The 13,902-nt window shown below is 50.1% G+C and overlaps 3 non-coding genes across 3 annotated transcripts; all 3 read right to left on the bottom strand.

The window, feature by feature from the left end:
• Positions 1-5,269: 5,269 nt before the first annotated feature.
• Positions 5,270-5,341, bottom strand: TRNAG-UCC (transfer RNA glycine (anticodon UCC)). The gene has a single exon. It is a non-coding gene; the product is annotated as a tRNA-Gly (tRNA).
• A 6,190-nt stretch (positions 5,342-11,531) lies between these two features.
• Positions 11,532-11,603, bottom strand: TRNAG-UCC (transfer RNA glycine (anticodon UCC)). Its single transcript has one exon. It is a non-coding gene; the product is annotated as a tRNA-Gly (tRNA).
• Positions 11,604-12,788: 1,185 nt separating this feature from the next.
• TRNAG-UCC (transfer RNA glycine (anticodon UCC)) lies at positions 12,789-12,860 on the bottom strand. The gene has a single exon. It is a non-coding gene; the product is annotated as a tRNA-Gly (tRNA).
• Between the last annotated feature and the right edge of the window lie 1,042 nt (positions 12,861-13,902).

Below are 13,902 nucleotides of genomic sequence, written 5' to 3'. Positions count from 1 at the left end.
GGACCAAGGCCCGTCAGGGCAAGGCGAATAGGCCTTTGTCAGGCCTTCGTCAGGGCTTTGTCGGGGAGGGGCCAGGAGCCCTGCTCGCTTCAATCCCCTCACCGATAGACAGTTGCAGAAACTAGGATGCAAGAACCTTTCCTGGATGGGGTTTTGATTTTCACGAAAAGTGTGTCAGCTTTGCTTTCAGCATGAGTCTGATTTCCAAAAAATGCATTTTGAACAATTTAAAGATTTGATCTGCGTTGGCAGGGAATCGAACCCAGGTCAACTGCTTGGAAGGCAGCTATGCTCACCACTATACCACCAACGCCTGCCTGTCTGGGCTATCTGATGGAGCGGCCCTTAGAAATAAGAATAAGTCATTGGCTGGGAATGAAAAAAGCTTGCGTTTGACGCAGAAGCAGTTCGCATCATGAGGTCTTGCCGGTCAGCCCAACATTTCCCCGGGACCCCTTAAAAAAGGAGCTTGGTTTTAAGTTTGGTTTGATTGAACAGTACATTTTGTTGGCTGGGCTGGGACCCTCTCCTATTTAGCGCAAGAGTGGAACGAGGCAGCAAGTTCAAGGAATGACATTGCATCCAGGCACTTACAGCTCTTTGTGCCCTAATGCCATGACACAAAAACATAATTTGAAAAAAGTTAGCAGAGGATGGTTTCGATCCATCGACCTCTGGGTTATGGGCCCAGCACGCTTCCGCTGCGCCACTCTGCTGGTTGGAGAACAAGAGCTTTTCTGGGCTTTTACAGCCTACAAACCGACAACCCTAGACCCAGTTTCGAGTGAAGCGGGCAGTAGGCCTTACAAAGCCAAACAACCTGCAACCACGCACTCCCATCCCATGGCCTTTTGCAGACAGGCCTCATTTCTCTAGCTCACACCCTAACTGCCAACACCCCTTCCCCTTCTCTCTCTGTCTCTCTCTCTCTGTCTCTCTCTCTCATTCTCTCTCTCTCGCAAATAGATACTTTACTTCCCAGGTGCAACAAAACAAGCCTTCTCGAGCTGGCAGATATGGGAAGGAAGGAAGGAAGGGCCAGTTTGGAAACTCAACTCAATTACCATAAATCCCCTGCTAAGGGTTATGGGAGGGAGGAATGAAGGAACTTTGCTTCAGGGAAAGGGCTGCTGCTGCTTCAGCATGTGAGGAGCGCAGCCACACGTTTCACCTTCTTCAGTATGTTGGTTTACAGGATGAGAGAGATCCTGAAACCTCACTCTAATAGGCTGAGGTGCTGTGCTCGGTGGCCTGCTGGGACCAAGGCCCGTCAGGGCAAGGCGAATAGGCCTTTGTCAGGCCTTCGTCAGGGCTTTGTCGGGGAGGGGCCAGGAGCCCTGCTCGCTTCAATCCCCTCACCGATAGACAGTTGCAGAAACTAGGATGCAAGAACCTTTCCTGGATGGGGTTTTGATTTTCACGAAAAGTGTGTCAGCTTTGCTTTCAGCATGAGTCTGATTTCCAAAAAATGCATTTTGAACAATTTAAAGATTTGATCTGCGTTGGCCGGGAATCGAACGCGGGTCAACTGCTTGGAAGGCAGCTATGCTCACCACTATACCACCAACGCCTGCCTGTCTGGGCTATCTGATGGAGCGGCCCTTAGAAATAAGAATAAGTCATTGGCTGGGAATGAAAAAAGCTTGCGTTTGACGCAGAAGCAGTTCGCATCATGAGGTCTTGCCGGTCAGCCCAACATTTCCCCGGGACCCCTTAAAAAAGGAGCTTGGTTTTAAGTTTGGTTTGATTGAACAGTACATTTTGTTGGCTGGGCTGGGACCCTCTCCTATTTAGCGCAAGAGTGGAACGAGGCAGCAAGTTCAAGGAATGACATTGCATCCAGGCACTTACAGCTCTTTGTGCCCTAATGCCATGACACAAAAACATAATTTGAAAAAAGTTAGCAGAGGATGGTTTCGATCCATCGACCTCTGGGTTATGGGCCCAGCACGCTTCCGCTGCGCCACTCTGCTGGTTGGAGAACAAGAGCTTTTCTGGGCTTTTACAGCCTACAAACCGACAACCCTAGACCCAGTTTCGAGTGAAGCGGGCAGTAGGCCTTACAAAGCCAAACAACCTGCAACCACGCACTCCCATCCCATGGCCTTTTGCAGACAGGCCTCATTTCTCTAGCTCACACCCTAACTGCCAACACCCCTTCCCCTTCTCTCTCTGTCTCTCTCTCTCTGTCTCTCTCTCTCATTCTCTCTCTCTCGCAAATAGATACTTTACTTCCCAGGTGCAACAAAACAAGCCTTCTCGAGCTGGCAGATATGGGAAGGAAGGAAGGAAGGGCCAGTTTGGAAACTCAACTCAATTACCATAAATCCCCTGCTAAGGGTTATGGGAGGGAGGAATGAAGGAACTTTGCTTCAGGGAAAGGGCTGCTGCTGCTTCAGCATGTGAGGAGCGCAGCCACACGTTTCACCTTCTTCAGTATGTTGGTTTACAGGATGAGAGAGATCCTGAAACCTCACTCTAATAGGCTGAGGTGCTGTGCTCGGTGGCCTGCTGGGACCAAGGCCCGTCAGGGCAAGGCGAATAGGCCTTTGTCAGGCCTTCGTCAGGGCTTTGTCGGGGAGGGGCCAGGAGCCCTGCTCGCTTCAATCCCCTCACCGATAGACAGTTGCAGAAACTAGGATGCAAGAACCTTTCCTGGATGGGGTTTTGATTTTCACGAAAAGTGTGTCAGCTTTGCTTTCAGCATGAGTCTGATTTCCAAAAAATGCATTTTGAACAATTTAAAGATTTGATCTGCGTTGGCCGGGAATAGAACCCGGGTCAACTGCTTGGAAGGCAGCTATGCTCACCACTATACCACCAACGCCTGCCTGTCTGGGCTATCTGATGGAGCGGCCCTTAGAAATAAGAATAAGTCATTGGCTGGGAATGAAAAAAGCTTGCGTTTGACGCAGAAGCAGTTCGCATCATGAGGTCTTGCCGGTCAGCCCAACATTTCCCCGGGACCCCTTAAAAAAGGAGCTTGGTTTTAAGTTTGGTTTGATTGAACAGTACATTTTGTTGGCTGGGCTGGGACCCTCTCCTATTTAGCGCAAGAGTGGAACGAGGCAGCAAGTTCAAGGAATGACATTGCATCCAGGCACTTACAGCTCTTTGTGCCCTAATGCCATGACACAAAAACATAATTTGAAAAAAGTTAGCAGAGGATGGTTTCGATCCATCGACCTCTGGGTTATGGGCCCAGCACGCTTCCGCTGCGCCACTCTGCTGGTTGGAGAACAAGAGCTTTTCTGGGCTTTTACAGCCTACAAACCGACAACCCTAGACCCAGTTTCGAGTGAAGCGGGCAGTAGGCCTTACAAAGCCAAACAACCTGCAACCACGCACTCCCATCCCATGGCCTTTTGCAGACAGGCCTCATTTCTCTAGCTCACACCCTAACTGCCAACACCCCTTCCCCTTCTCTCTCTGTCTCTCTCTCTCTGTCTCTCTCTCTCATTCTCTCTCTCTCGCAAATAGATACTTTACTTCCCAGGTGCAACAAAACAAGCCTTCTCGAGCTGGCAGATATGGGAAGGAAGGAAGGAAGGGCCAGTTTGGAAACTCAACTCAATTACCATAAATCCCCTGCTAAGGGTTATGGGAGGGAGGAATGAAGGAACTTTGCTTCAGGGAAAGGGCTGCTGCTGCTTCAGCATGTGAGGAGCGCAGCCACACGTTTCACCTTCTTCAGTATGTTGGTTTACAGGATGAGAGAGATCCTGAAACCTCACTCTAATAGGCTGAGGTGCTGTGCTCGGTGGCCTGCTGGGACCAAGGCCCGTCAGGGCAAGGCGAATAGGCCTTTGTCAGGCCTTCGTCAGGGCTTTGTCGGGGAGGGGCCAGGAGCCCTGCTCGCTTCAATCCCCTCACCGATAGACAGTTGCAGAAACTAGGATGCAAGAACCTTTCCTGGATGGGGTTTTGATTTTCACGAAAAGTGTGTCAGCTTTGCTTTCAGCATGAGTCTGATTTCCAAAAAATGCATTTTGAACAATTTAAAGATTTGATCTGCTTTGGCAGGGAATCGAACCCAGGTCAACTGCTTGGAAGGCAGCTATGCTCACCACTATACCACCAACGCCTGCCTGTCTGGGCTATCTGATGGAGCGGCCCTTAGAAATAAGAATAAGTCATTGGCTGGGAATGAAAAAAGCTTGCGTTTGACGCAGAAGCAGTTCGCATCATGAGGTCTTGCCGGTCAGCCCAACATTTCCCCGGGACCCCTTAAAAAAGGAGCTTGGTTTTAAGTTTGGTTTGATTGAACAGTACATTTTGTTGGCTGGGCTGGGACCCTCTCCTATTTAGCGCAAGAGTGGAACGAGGCAGCAAGTTCAAGGAATGACATTGCATCCAGGCACTTACAGCTCTTTGTGCCCTAATGCCATGACACAAAAACATAATTTGAAAAAAGTTAGCAGAGGATGGTTTCGATCCATCGACCTCTGGGTTATGGGCCCAGCACGCTTCCGCTGCTCCACTCTGCTGGTTGGAGAACAAGAGCTTTTCTGGGCTTTTACAGCCTACAAACCGACAACCCTAGACCCAGTTTCGAGTGAAGCGGGCAGTAGGCCTTACAAAGCCAAACAACCTGCAACCACGCACTCCCATCCCATGGCCTTTTGCAGACAGGCCTCATTTCTCTAGCTCACACCCTAACTGCCAACACCCCTTCCCCTTCTCTCTCTGTCTCTCTCTCTCTGTCTCTCTCTCTCATTCTCTCTCTCTCGCAAATAGATACTTTACTTCCCAGGTGCAACAAAACAAGCCTTCTCGAGCTGGCAGATATGGGAAGGAAGGAAGGAAGGGCCAGTTTGGAAACTCAACTCAATTACCATAAATCCCCTGCTAAGGGTTATGGGAGGGAGGAATGAAGGAACTTTGCTTCAGGGAAAGGGCTGCTGCTGCTTCAGCATGTGAGGAGCGCAGCCACACGTTTCACCTTCTTCAGTATGTTGGTTTACAGGATGAGAGAGATCCTGAAACCTCACTCTAATAGGCTGAGGTGCTGTGCTCGGTGGCCTGCTGGGACCAAGGCCCGTCAGGGCAAGGCGAATAGGCCTTTGTCAGGCCTTCGTCAGGGCTTTGTCGGGGAGGGGCCAGGAGCCCTGCTCGCTTCAATCCCCTCACCGATAGACAGTTGCAGAAACTAGGATGCAAGAACCTTTCCTGGATGGGGTTTTGATTTTCACGAAAAGTGTGTCAGCTTTGCTTTCAGCATGAGTCTGATTTCCAAAAAATGCATTTTGAACAATTTAAAGATTTGATCTGCGTTGGCCGGGAATCGAACCCGGGTCAACTGCTTGGAAGGCAGCTATGCTCACCACTATACCACCAACGCCTGCCTGTCTGGGCTATCTGATGGAGCGGCCCTTAGAAATAAGAATAAGTCATTGGCTGGGAATGAAAAAAGCTTGCGTTTGACGCAGAAGCAGTTCGCATCATGAGGTCTTGCCGGTCAGCCCAACATTTCCCCGGGACCCCTTAAAAAAGGAGCTTGGTTTTAAGTTTGGTTTGATTGAACAGTACATTTTGTTGGCTGGGCTGGGACCCTCTCCTATTTAGCGCAAGAGTGGAACGAGGCAGCAAGTTCAAGGAATGACATTGCATCCAGGCACTTACAGCTCTTTGTGCCCTAATGCCATGACACAAAAACATAATTTGAAAAAAGTTAGCAGAGGATGGTTTCGATCCATCGACCTCTGGGTTATGGGCCCAGCACGCTTCCGCTGCGCCACTCTGCTGGTTGGAGAACAAGAGCTTTTCTGGGCTTTTACAGCCTACAAACCGACAACCCTAGACCCAGTTTCGAGTGAAGCGGGCAGTAGGCCTTACAAAGCCAAACAACCTGCAACCACGCACTCCCATCCCATGGCCTTTTGCAGACAGGCCTCATTTCTCTAGCTCACACCCTAACTGCCAACACCCCTTCCCCTTCTCTCTCTGTCTCTCTCTCTCTGTCTCTCTCTCTCATTCTCTCTCTCTCGCAAATAGATACTTTACTTCCCAGGTGCAACAAAACAAGCCTTCTCGAGCTGGCAGATATGGGAAGGAAGGAAGGAAGGGCCAGTTTGGAAACTCAACTCAATTACCATAAATCCCCTGCTAAGGGTTATGGGAGGGAGGAATGAAGGAACTTTGCTTCAGGGAAAGGGCTGCTGCTGCTTCAGCATGTGAGGAGCGCAGCCACACGTTTCACCTTCTTCAGTATGTTGGTTTACAGGATGAGAGAGATCCTGAAACCTCACTCTAATAGGCTGAGGTGCTGTGCTCGGTGGCCTGCTGGGACCAAGGCCCGTCAGGGCAAGGCGAATAGGCCTTTGTCAGGCCTTCGTCAGGGCTTTGTCGGGGAGGGGCCAGGAGCCCTGCTCGCTTCAATCCCCTCACCGATAGACAGTTGCAGAAACTAGGATGCAAGAACCTTTCCTGGATGGGGTTTTGATTTTCACGAAAAGTGTGTCAGCTTTGCTTTCAGCATGAGTCTGATTTCCAAAAAATGCATTTTGAACAATTTAAAGATTTGATCTGCGTTGGCCGGGAATAGAACCCGGGTCAATTGCTTGGAAGGCAGCTATGCTCACCACTATACCACCAACGCCTGCCTGTCTGGGCTATCTGATGGAGCGGCCCTTAGAAATAAGAATAAGTCATTGGCTGGGAATGAAAAAAGCTTGCGTTTGACGCAGAAGCAGTTCGCATCATGAGGTCTTGCCGGTCAGCCCAACATTTCCCCGGGACCCCTTAAAAAAGGAGCTTGGTTTAAGTTTGGTTTGATTGAACAGTACATTTTGTTGGCTGGGCTGGGACCCTCTCCTATTTAGCGCAAGAGTGGAACGAGGCAGCAAGTTCAAGGAATGACATTGCATCCAGGCACTTACAGCTCTTTGTGCCCTAATGCCATGACACAAAAACATAATTTGAAAAAAGTTAGCAGAGGATGGTTTCGATCCATCGACCTCTGGGTTATGGGCCCAGCACGCTTCCGCTGCGCCACTCTGCTGGTTGGAGAACAAGAGCTTTTCTGGGCTTTTACAGCCTACAAACCGACAACCCTAGACCCAGTTTCGAGTGAAGCGGGCAGTAGGCCTTACAAAGCCAAACAACCTGCAACCACGCACTCCCATCCCATGGCCTTTTGCAGACAGGCCTCATTTCTCTAGCTCACACCCTAACTGCCAACACCCCTTCCCCTTCTCTCTCTGTCTCTCTCTCTCTGTCTCTCTCTCTCATTCTCTCTCTCTCGCAAATAGATACTTTACTTCCCAGGTGCAACAAAACAAGCCTTCTCGAGCTGGCAGATATGGGAAGGAAGGAAGGAAGGGCCAGTTTGGAAACTCAACTCAATTACCATAAATCCCCTGCTAAGGGTTATGGGAGGGAGGAATGAAGGAACTTTGCTTCAGGGAAAGGGCTGCTGCTGCTTCAGCATGTGAGGAGCGCAGCCACACGTTTCACCTTCTTCAGTATGTTGGTTTACAGGATGAGAGAGATCCTGAAACCTCACTCTAATAGGCTGAGGTGCTGTGCTCGGTGGCCTGCTGGGACCAGGGCCCGTCAGGGCAAGGCGAATAGGCCTTTGTCAGGCCTTCGTCAGGGCTTTGTCGGGGAGGGGCCAGGAGCCCTGCTCGCTTCAATCCCCTCACCGATAGACAGTTGCAGAAACTAGGATGCAAGAACCTTTCCTGGATGGGGTTTTGATTTTCACGAAAAGTGTGTCAGCTTTGCTTTCAGCATGAGTCTGATTTCCAAAAAATGCATTTTGAACAATTTAAAGATTTGATCTGCATTGGCAGGGAATCGAACCCAGGTCAACTGCTTGGAAGGCAGCTATGCTCACCACTATACCACCAACGCCTGCCTGTCTGGGCTATCTGATGGAGCGGCCCTTAGAAATAAGAATAAGTCATTGGCTGGGAATGAAAAAAGCTTGCGTTTGACGCAGAAGCAGTTCGCATCATGAGGTCTTGCCGGTCAGCCCAACATTTCCCCGGGACCCCTTAAAAAAGGAGCTTGGTTTTAAGTTTGGTTTGATTGAACAGTACATTTTGTTGGCTGGGCTGGGACCCTCTCCTATTTAGCGCAAGAGTGGAACGAGGCAGCAAGTTCAAGGAATGACATTGCATCCAGGCACTTACAGCTCTTTGTGCCCTAATGCCATGACACAAAAACATAATTTGAAAAAAGTTAGCAGAGGATGGTTTCGATCCATCGACCTCTGGGTTATGGGCCCAGCACGCTTCCGCTGCGCCACTCTGCTGGTTGGAGAACAAGAGCTTTTCTGGGCTTTTACAGCCTACAAACCGACAACCCTAGACCCAGTTTCGAGTGAAGCGGGCAGTAGGCCTTACAAAGCCAAACAACCTGCAACCACGCACTCCCATCCCATGGCCTTTTGCAGACAGGCCTCATTTCTCTAGCTCACACCCTAACTGCCAACACCCCTTCCCCTTCTCTCTCTGTCTCTCTCTCTCTGTCTCTCTCTCTCATTCTCTCTCTCTCGCAAATAGATACTTTACTTCCCAGGTGCAACAAAACAAGCCTTCTCGAGCTGGCAGATATGGGAAGGAAGGAAGGAAGGGCCAGTTTGGAAACTCAACTCAATTACCATAAATCCCCTGCTAAGGGTTATGGGAGGGAGGAATGAAGGAACTTTGCTTCAGGGAAAGGGCTGCTGCTGCTTCAGCATGTGAGGAGCGCAGCCACACGTTTCACCTTCTTCAGTATGTTGGTTTACAGGATGAGAGAGATCCTGAAACCTCACTCTAATAGGCTGAGGTGCTGTGCTCGGTGGCCTGCTGGGACCAAGGCCCGTCAGGGCAAGGCGAATAGGCCTTTGTCAGGCCTTCGTCAGGGCTTTGTCGGGGAGGGGCCAGGAGCCCTGCTCGCTTCAATCCCCTCACCGATAGACAGTTGCAGAAACTAGGATGCAAGAACCTTTCCTGGATGGGGTTTTGATTTTCACGAAAAGTGTGTCAGCTTTGCTTTCAGCATGAGTCTGATTTCCAAAAAATGCATTTTGAACAATTTAAAGATTTGATCTGCGTTGGCCCCGGGTCAACTGCTTGGAAGGCAGCTATGCTCACCACTATACCACCAACGCCTGCCTGTCTGGGCTATCTGATGGAGCGGCCTTTAGAAATAAGAATAAGTCATTGGCTGGGAATGAAAAAAGCTTGCGTTTGACGCAGAAGCAGTTCGCATCATGAGGTCTTGCCGGTCAGCCCAACATTTCCCCGGGACCCCTTAAAAAAGGAGCTTGGTTTTAAGTCTGGTTTGATTGAACAGTGCATTTTGTTGGCTGGGCTGGGACCCTCTCCTATTTAGCGCAAGAGTGGAACGAGGCAGCAAGTTCAAGGAATGACATTGCATCCAGGCACTTACAGCTCTTTGTGCCCTAATGCCATGACACAAAAACATAATTTGAAAAAAGTTAGCAGAGGATGGTTTCGATCCATCGACCTCTGTGTTATGGGCCCAGCACGCTTCCGCTGCGCCACTCTGCTGGTTGGAGAACAAGAGCTTTTCTGGGCTTTTACAGCCTACAAACCGACAACCCTAGACCCAGTTTCGAGTGAAGCGGGCAGTAGGCCTTACAAAGCCAAACAACCTGCAACCACGCACTCCCATCCCATGGCCTTTTGCAGACAGGCCTCATTTCTCTAGCTCACACCCTAACTGCCAACACCCCTTCCCCTTCTCTCTCTGTCTCTCTCTCTCTGTCTCTCTCTCTCATTCTCTCTCTCTCGCAAATAGATACTTTACTTCCCAGGTGCAACAAAACAAGCCTTCTCGAGCTGGCAGATATGGGAAGGAAGGAAGGAAGGGCCAGTTTGGAAACTCAACTCAATTACCATAAATCCCCTGCTAAGGGTTATGGGAGGGAGGAATGAAGGAACTTTGCTTCAGGGAAAGGGCTGCTGCTGCTTCAGCATGTGAGGAGCGCAGCCACACGTTTCACCTTCTTCAGTATGTTGGTTTACAGGATGAGAGAGATCCTGAAACCTCACTCTAATAGGCTGAGGTGCTGTGCTCGGTGGCCTGCTGGGACCAAGGCCCGTCAGGGCAAGGCGAATAGGCCTTTGTCAGGCCTTCGTCAGGGCTTTGTCGGGGAGGGGCCAGGAGCCCTGCTCGCTTCAATCCCCTCACCGATAGACAGTTGCAGAAACTAGGATGCAAGAACCTTTCCTGGATGGGGTTTTGATTTTCACGAAAAGTGTGTCAGCTTTGCTTTCAGCATGAGTCTGATTTCCAAAAAATGCATTTTGAACAATTTAAAGATTTGATCTGCGTTGGCCCCGGGTCAACTGCTTGGAAGGCAGCTATGCTCACCACTATACCACCAACGCCTGCCTGTCTGGGCTATCTGATGGAGCGGCCTTTAGAAATAAGAATAAGTCATTGGCTGGGAATGAAAAAAGCTTGCGTTTGACGCAGAAGCAGTTTGCATCATGAGGTCTTGCCGGTCAGCCCAACATTTCCCCGGGACCCCTTAAAAAAGGAGCTTGGTTTTAAGTTTGGTTTGATTGAACAGTGCATTTTGTTGGCTGGGCTGGGACCCTCTCCTATTTAGCGCAAGAGTGGAACGAGGCAGCAAGTTCAAGGAATGACATTGCATCCAGGCACTTACAGCTCTTTGTGCCCTAATGCCATGACACAAAAACATAATTTGAAAAAAGTTAGCAGAGGATGGTTTCGATCCATCGACCTCTGTGTTATGGGCCCAGCACGCTTCCGCTGCGCCACTCTGCTGGTTGGAGAACAAGAGCTTTTCTGGGCTTTTACAGCCTACAAACCGACAACCCTAGACCCAGTTTCGAGTGAAGCGGGCAGTAGGCCTTACAAAGCCAAACAACCTGCAACCACGCACTCCCATCCCATGGCCTTTTGCAGACAGGCCTCATTTCTCTAGCTCACACCCTAACTGCCAACACCCCTTCCCCTTCTCTCTCTGTCTCTCTCTCTCTGTCTCTCTCTCTCATTCTCTCTCTCTCGCAAATAGATACTTTACTTCCCAGGTGCAACAAAACAAGCCTTCTCGAGCTGGCAGATATGGGAAGGAAGGAAGGAAGGGCCAGTTTGGAAACTCAACTCAATTACCATAAATCCCCTGCTAAGGGTTATGGGAGGGAGGAATGAAGGAACTTTGCTTCAGGGAAAGGGCTGCTGCTGCTTCAGCATGTGAGGAGCGCAGCCACACGTTTCACCTTCTTCAGTATGTTGGTTTACAGGATGAGAGAGATCCTGAAACCTCACTCTAATAGGCTGAGGTGCTGTGCTCGGTGGCCTGCTGGGACCAAGGCCCGTCAGGGCAAGGCGAATAGGCCTTTGTCAGGCCTTCGTCAGGGCTTTGTCGGGGAGGGGCCAGGAGCCCTGCTCGCTTCAATCCCCTCACCGATAGACAGTTGCAGAAACTAGGATGCAAGAACCTTTCCTGGATGGGGTTTTGATTTTCACGAAAAGTGTGTCAGCTTTGCTTTCAGCATGAGTCTGATTTCCAAAAAATGCATTTTGAACAATTTAAAGATTTGATCTGCGTTGGCCGGGAATCGAACCCGGGTCAACTGCTTGGAAGGCAGCTATGCTCACCACTATACCACCAACGCCTGCCTGTCTGGGCTATCTGATGGAGCGGCCCTTAGAAATAAGAATAAGTCATTGGCTGGGAATGAAAAAAGCTTGCGTTTGACGCAGAAGCAGTTCGCATCATGAGGTCTTGCCGGTCAGCCCAACATTTCCCCGGGACCCCTTAAAAAAGGAGCTTGGTTTTAAGTTTGGTTTGATTGAACAGTACATTTTGTTGGCTGGGCTGGGACCCTCTCCTATTTAGCGCAAGAGTGGAACGAGGCAGCAAGTTCAAGGAATGACATTGCATCCAGGCACTTACAGCTCTTTGTGCCCTAATGCCATGACACAAAAACATAATTTGAAAAAAGTTAGCAGAGGATGGTTTCGATCCATCGACCTCTGGGTTATGGGCCCAGCACGCTTCCGCTGCGCCACTCTGCTGGTTGGAGAACAAGAGCTTTTCTGGGCTTTTACAGCCTACAAACCGACAACCCTAGACCCAGTTTCGAGTGAAGCGGGCAGTAGGCCTTACAAAGCCAAACAACCTGCAACCACGCACTCCCATCCCATGGCCTTTTGCAGACAGGCCTCATTTCTCTAGCTCACACCCTAACTGCCAACACCCCTTCCCCTTCTCTCTCTGTCTCTCTCTCTCTGTCTCTCTCTCTCATTCTCTCTCTCTCGCAAATAGATACTTTACTTCCCAGGTGCAACAAAACAAGCCTTCTCGAGCTGGCAGATATGGGAAGGAAGGAAGGAAGGGCCAGTTTGGAAACTCAACTCAATTACCATAAATCCCCTGCTAAGGGTTATGGGAGGGAGGAATGAAGGAACTTTGCTTCAGGGAAAGGGCTGCTGCTGCTTCAGCATGTGAGGAGCGCAGCCACACGTTTCACCTTCTTCAGTATGTTGGTTTACAGGATGAGAGAGATCCTGAAACCTCACTCTAATAGGCTGAGGTGCTGTGCTCGGTGGCCTGCTGGGACCAAGGCCCGTCAGGGCAAGGCGAATAGGCCTTTGTCAGGCCTTCGTCAGGGCTTTGTCGGGGAGGGGCCAGGAGCCCTGCTCGCTTCAATCCCCTCACCGATAGACAGTTGCAGAAACTAGGATGCAAGAACCTTTCCTGGATGGGGTTTTGATTTTCACGAAAAGTGTGTCAGCTTTGCTTTCAGCATGAGTCTGATTTCCAAAAAATGCATTTTGAACAATTTAAAGATTTGATCTGCGTTGGCCGGGAATCGAACCCGGGTCAACTGCTTGGAAGGCAGCTATGCTCACCACTATACCACCAACGCCTGCCTGTCTGGGCTATCTGATGGAGCGGCCCTTAGAAATAAGAATAAGTCATTGGCTGGGAATGAAAAAAGCTTGCGTTTGACGCAGAAGCAGTTCGCATCATGAGGTCTTGCCGGTCAGCCCAACATTTCCCCGGGACCCCTTAAAAAAGGAGCTTGGTTTTAAGTTTGGTTTGATTGAACAGTACATTTTGTTGGCTGGGCTGGGACCCTCTCCTATTTAGCGCAAGAGTGGAACGAGGCAGCAAGTTCAAGGAATGACATTGCATCCAGGCACTTACAGCTCTTTGTGCCCTAATGCCATGACACAAAAACATAATTTGAAAAAAGTTAGCAGAGGATGGTTTCGATCCATCGACCTCTGGGTTATGGGCCCAGCACGCTTCCGCTGCGCCACTCTGCTGGTTGGAGAACAAGAGCTTTTCTGGGCTTTTACAGCCTACAAACCGACAACCCTAGACCCAGTTTCGAGTGAAGCGGGCAGTAGGCCTTACAAAGCCAAACAACCTGCAACCACGCACTCCCATCCCATGGCCTTTTGCAGACAGGCCTCATTTCTCTAGCTCACACCCTAACTGCCAACACCCCTTCCCCTTCTCTCTCTGTCTCTCTCTCTCTGTCTCTCTCTCTCATTCTCTCTCTCTCGCAAATAGATACTTTACTTCCCAGGTGCAACAAAACAAGCCTTCTCGAGCTGGCAGATATGGGAAGGAAGGAAGGAAGGGCCAGTTTGGAAACTCAACTCAATTACCATAAATCCCCTGCTAAGGGTTATGGGAGGGAGGAATGAAGGAACTTTGCTTCAGGGAAAGGGCTGCTGCTGCTTCAGCATGTGAGGAGCGCAGCCACACGTTTCACCTTCTTCAGTATGTTGGTTTACAGGATGAGAGAGATCCTGAAACCTCACTCTAATAGGCTGAGGTGCTGTGCTCGGTGGCCTGCTGGGACCAAGGCCCGTCAGGGCAAGGCGAATAGGCCTTTGTCAGGCCTTCGTCAGGGCTTTGTCGGGGAGGGGCCAGGAGCCCTGCTCGCTTCAATCCCC

This window comes from Ambystoma mexicanum, chromosome 6q (genome assembly GCF_040938575.1).
Source record: "Ambystoma mexicanum isolate Mex_15411 chromosome 6q, UKY_AmexF1_1, whole genome shotgun sequence".
Taxonomy (NCBI): Eukaryota; Metazoa; Chordata; class Amphibia; order Caudata; family Ambystomatidae; genus Ambystoma; species Ambystoma mexicanum.
The sequence above is the reverse complement of the archived record's forward strand: the minus strand, read 5'-3'. Positions and strand labels throughout refer to the sequence as shown.